The 5,543-nt window shown below is 35.3% G+C and overlaps 1 non-coding gene across 1 annotated transcript; it reads left to right on the top strand.

Annotated features, from left to right (window-relative positions):
- The first annotated feature begins 579 nt into the window (after positions 1 to 579).
- LOC133792982 (small nucleolar RNA R71) lies at positions 580 to 686 on the top strand. Its single transcript, XR_009874446.1, has one exon. It is a non-coding gene; the product is annotated as a small nucleolar RNA R71 (small nucleolar RNA).
- Positions 687 to 5,543: the final 4,857 nt, after the last annotated feature.

Here is a 5,543-nt window from a genome sequence, read left to right as displayed (position 1 = left end):
TGAGGCCTAGGCTGTTGTGATGAAGAGGCTTGATGCATTGGTGGCTGAGGCATATTATTCTGAAATTGACCCTAAAACTGAGGTTGCTGGTCCTGATTATTCTTCCAAGAAAAATTAGGATGATTTCGCCACCCAGGATTGTAAGTATTGGAGAATGGATTATTGAATGGCCTCTGAAAGTTTCCCACCGCTTGAACCTAAGCTTGATCCATCGGAATGTTATTGTTAATAATGGTAGGGCATTGATCAATAGAGTGAGAACCACCAAAAATTTCACACCTATCTGCCATTTGAACCGCATTAGCAGATATAGTGCTCTGTTGTAACTGTTTTGTCAAGGAGGCTACTTGTGCTGTTAGAGCAGTGATGGCATCCAGCTCATGCACCCCAGCTACCTTTCTGACCCCCGATGATCTTTCTTCAGACCACTGATGATTATTTGTGGCCATGTCCTCCAGCAGCTCATAAGCACCAGTTGCACTCTTGCTCATAAAAGTACCACCCGGTGCAGCATCAATAATGGTTCTAGTAGTAGGACATAAACCATTATAAAAATTATGCACTAACATCCACTGTTCAATGCCATGATGAGGACATCTTCTCAAAAGTTCCTTGAACCGTTCCCAAGCTTCATACAATGATTCTCCATCATTCTGGCAAAAATTATTGATTTCTCCCCTCAATTTAGCAGCTTTGGAAGGAGGGAAGAATTTTGATAAAAACTTCTGAGCCAAATCTTGCCAGGTAAATATAGAGTTCAGTTGCAAAGAGTTTAGCCAACTTTTAGCTCTATCCCTCAGAGAAAATAGGAAAAGCCTAAGTTTAATAGCGTCATCACTGACCCCATTGTATCTAAAAGTTCCACACAGCTCCAGAAAATTAGACAAATGGGTGTGAGGATCTTCAGAAGGCAACCCATTAAATTGAACAGAGGATTGCACCATTTGTAGAATAGCTGGCTTGATCTCAAAGTTGTTAGCCTCTACAGCTGGTGGGCGTTTACTGTTTTGTACTCCCGTCAGAGTGGGCAGTACATAGTCTCTCAGGCTCCTCTCAGCATTGTTCTGAGCCTGACCCCCTTGTGCAATTCCAAGAATTAAAACATTCCTGCCATCCCCATCATTCTGTGCCATCTTCACAGACTTCTGGGCTTCCCTCTTGTTCTTTCTGTTTTTCTTGCAAGACTTTTCAATCTCAGGATTCAAAGGAACAAGATTGTCTGCACCTCTTCTGCTACCCATATAACACAATTCACTTGAAATAGACAAATTAAGCAACTAAACAGATTAGAAACAAGAGAAATTAAAATCAAATTAGAATAAAAATTAATCAGAATGATATTGATAATTCTTTTCAGTCCCCAGCAACGGCGCCAAAAACTTGTTGCGAATTTATATGCTATGCAAGTGCACACAGTCGCAATTTGTAATAATATGATAAAGAAACCAAGTATCGTCCTCAAGGACTAAATTCTCAATTACCAGTCAATTAATTTCTCTTTCTATTTGATCAATTAAAATTCTTGATTTTTATAGACACAGCAAAAGAAACTATAATATTCAGAAACAATAATTGAAAATTAAATAGAATGACAACTAATAGTAAAACCTTTGATTTAAACACTGAAGAAATAATTAGGATGTTTAATCTCATCAACTATCCTCCCTATCATTCCCTAATGCAAAGTACTAAGTTCTTCTTCTTTCTGCCTAATTAAATTAACAAGTTGATACAGCAGCCTATAATCATACTATGAATTATAGACTTAACCTAGGTGACAATTTCCTATATTTCTATGGTAAATTGAACCACAAAGGTAGCATTAATTTCAACAACTTAATAAACAGTTACACAATTAATATGGATACTTTCGCTCCAAACTAAAATTATGTCCAATATAACCACAGCAGATTCAAATCTCACTTCTCAGATTTTGATTTGAAAACATATATATAATGACTATAGATGGCCAATTGATAATCAATCAATAAGGACAGGTTATATGGAATTGAAGAAGATTGAAGAAGAAGAAAATTGAAATTGCATTAGTTCGTAATAGGGCTTCAAGTGATTTAATTAAAAATCCTAAACAGAAAATTAGTTCATAATCATAATACTAATCTCAAAGACAATTAAAGATAATATCAGAAAGTAGAAGAAAAACATGTAGATTGAATACTCCAAGCCTTCAGCCTTCTAGCAATTTCCACCCCAGATCCGTACATCCTTTCCTCTCTTTTTTCGCCTTATAAAAACCTAAGATTCAGTTTTTTAAGAGGTGGGTCGCGGCTCTACATGCACCATCCTGCGGCCCGTGTCTAAATTCCTAGGAAATTTGTTCTCTCCATGCCGCGGCCCTAGTCAGCCATGCCACGGCCCGTGTCTAAGATTTCTGGGTTGATGCCCATCTATGCTGCGACCCTCTCTAGCCATGTCGCGACTCGTGGTTCTCCTTCAAAACAGTGGTTCTGTTTCGCCAGCTAGCCGCGGCTCTACTTTGCTCATGCCGTGGCTCTTAAGGGATTTATCAATTTTTCAAGATTTCATCCCAAAAATTCACCAACACTTCCAAATCATGTTGAGATTCATCCTTTCTCGAAATATGTTGAAAATCTTGGTTATTTCTTCCCTTTCTTTGACATTTTCCTCCAAGTACTCAATTCTTCTGGATATTCACAAAGACAAACAAACAAAGCATAAACCCGCACTAAATGAAAGAAAAATGAGATAAAAGGCTACTTAAAATATCACCTAAACATGACAAAAACTAGACTCAACAGACTCGTTTATCGAGTCCAGCACTAATTTCAAACATACTTGGTAATGGACCCTAATTAGCATGGCATTACATTTGCGAGCCATTGTGAATGGATTATTATCAGCTAAGGTTTGTGGATAAGTAGGATTGGTGGAAGGAGTTCCAGAAGGAGTGAAGAAGTTTCACTAGAAGTTTTGTGATGATTCATCCACTATCGAAAATCAAAATTACATTTATTTTATGTCTTTATTTATTTTTTATTTGATTTTTTTTTTGTTAAACTTGTCCCCAAGTAGATTTGGAGGTTTTGGGGTGATCTCCAACACCTTAATAGAACTCCCCGAGGTTACTGAGTAAGTATGGTGGATCATAAGTTAAACATTTTCGACCAAACAACCTTTAAGCGGAGTAAAATTGCTTATTTTTACAGAACAAGCTTGGTTTTCTTATAGTAATAAGTTCAACAATGTAATAGAGCAAATGTACATGCTCAAAATATTCCCAGGTGGATTGGGAAGGTTGCCAAGGTACTGCTTTAGCCCACACTTGCCTAGACAAAACTCCTCGGGGCTCCCAGGTAAGTGTGGGGGGTAACGCTATCACAAACTTTATTTAACAACCAATCTTTCTAGACAAAACAATATCAGTTTCTATCATTTGTAATATTGCACAATTGTTCCCAATACTAAGTGTTTTATGATTAAAATTTTATGAACAATTTTATGTTATTTTTTTTTAATAAAGAACTAAATTCTAAGACTAAAGAGAAAAAAAAATGATAGATGTAAACCAAGAAACTAAAGCAACAAAATAGTCAACACAAAAAAAAAAATAAAGAAAAGAGAATAGAAATGAAGATATAATAAAAAACTTAATCCCTTTTTTTTACAAATATTTATTAAAATAAAAAAATAGAAAAGAAATTAAGAAAGAGTAACGGAATAAGAATTAACTAAAAAGAAAAATAAATATATTTATATAATTTTCTTTTTATGTAACAAAAAGGAAGGAAAAGAAAAATAAAAAATATATATATATTTTCTTACGTTTTTTTCTCTTTACTTTTTCTTTATTTGTTTCTTTTTTTTTTTTGGTTTTTATTACGTTTTTTATGTATATGTGTATTTATATATATAATTATCTTTTTACCGAAAAATAAAAGGAAGAAAGAAAATATAGATATATAAATAACTAAATTTTTGTTTTATTTTTTTTAATAATATTCAAATTAACTCAAAATTAGTAAATAAGAAAAATAATACAATACACAAATAAAAGAACACTATGCTAACACAATATTCATACTAATAAAAATATAGATAAAGTTACAAACTGGTAAAAATTTCACTGAAACTTTTGAAAACTACCTCTCTGGCAACGGCGCCAAAATTTGTTTAACGCCCAAATCGTGACAACCACTCTGAAATATTAATAATAAAATATTATTTTGAAAAATCAAATCTTATTATTAATATTAACCTAACTATTTTAGTGAATGCTCATTTTGCCCTTTTTCTAAAACACCACAAAATATGAGCTTTAAATCTCAAAAAGGAACGTCCAAGGCCCAAAGTGCATAAGAGAGTGGGTTGGTGGCAGGCTGAAACTTTGACCCAACCGCAGCCAGTGGGAGTGCACCACGTGGCGCGGCTGGCTGGGAGAGGAGAAGGGCAAGAGCTAGGCTGAGGCGCGGGTTAGGCCTTCGGATTGAGCCAGGTCTCGGGCTGCTAGAAAAGGTTTGGGCCGGAGCTGGCTACTGGAGGATGAGTTGCTACACACAGTTGTTCCAGGCGGCTAGCAAGCGTCAGGTGGCAAGCACAAATGGCAAGGGAAAAAGGGGCGCCACGCAAGCGTTGATTGGGCGCATCCGGAGATGTGGCGCTCTACGGTTAGAGGGCTGGGCTGACGGGACACTAACTAGGAAGAGGAGGACACGCTACGTGGTGCGCTAGGGAGAGGGAGAAGGTAGCGGGCCTAGGTTTTGAATTGGATTTTTTTATTCCAAAAATGCCACTTTTCACTTCTTTTTTTCAACTTTACTTATTTCTTTTTGCTAGTGTTCAAATGCAATTTATTTCCTGAAAATTAAACACAAATTAAATTAAAATTAATATTTTCAATTATAAAATATATTACAATAAATTCATGAAAATATTTATTAAAACTTAATTTATTTTACACTTTAAAACTAATGAATTGACATTTTTGAGCACTAATCAAAGACATTTAAACCTTTGAAAGTGAATGTTGAGACATATAATATATAATAGAGCTCTATCATCGTTTATATGAAGATTTAGTACTTAATATTGAAGAATTAAAGGGGAAAAAGTATATTCATTTCAATGTTTTGGCTGAAATAAGAGGGGAATTTATGATGGATGTATCTGATGATAAGGATTTGATGATAATATTAATGTGAATGTTGGTGGTGATTGTATTAAGTTGTACATTAGAATGGTTGAAGCACTTGCATTGCAAGTTATGGATCCATAAGGTGAGCCAGAATGTGATGATTGTAATGTAGTTGAAGTAGACATGGTCGGTTCAAGTAGTCCTGAGGTGGCCCCTAATCCAAGAGTCCTTGAAAATGAACCTAGTGTGGAAGCATCCTCTGATTTGCCCCCTGGTCCAAGTGCCCCTGCAGCAAAATCAATTGTTAAACCAAAGAGAATGAAAATGCTTGCCAGAAAAACAATTCCTCCTCCTCCAATGATGTTTAGAAATTCAAAAGATTTTGATGCAGTCTCTGAGTTTAATGATGAGGCATGTATTGATTGTGAGA

Source organism: Humulus lupulus, chromosome 7, assembly GCF_963169125.1.
Source record: "Humulus lupulus chromosome 7, drHumLupu1.1, whole genome shotgun sequence".
NCBI lineage: Eukaryota > Viridiplantae > Streptophyta > Magnoliopsida > Rosales > Cannabaceae > Humulus > Humulus lupulus.
This window is presented reverse-complemented; position numbering and strand designations above follow the sequence as displayed.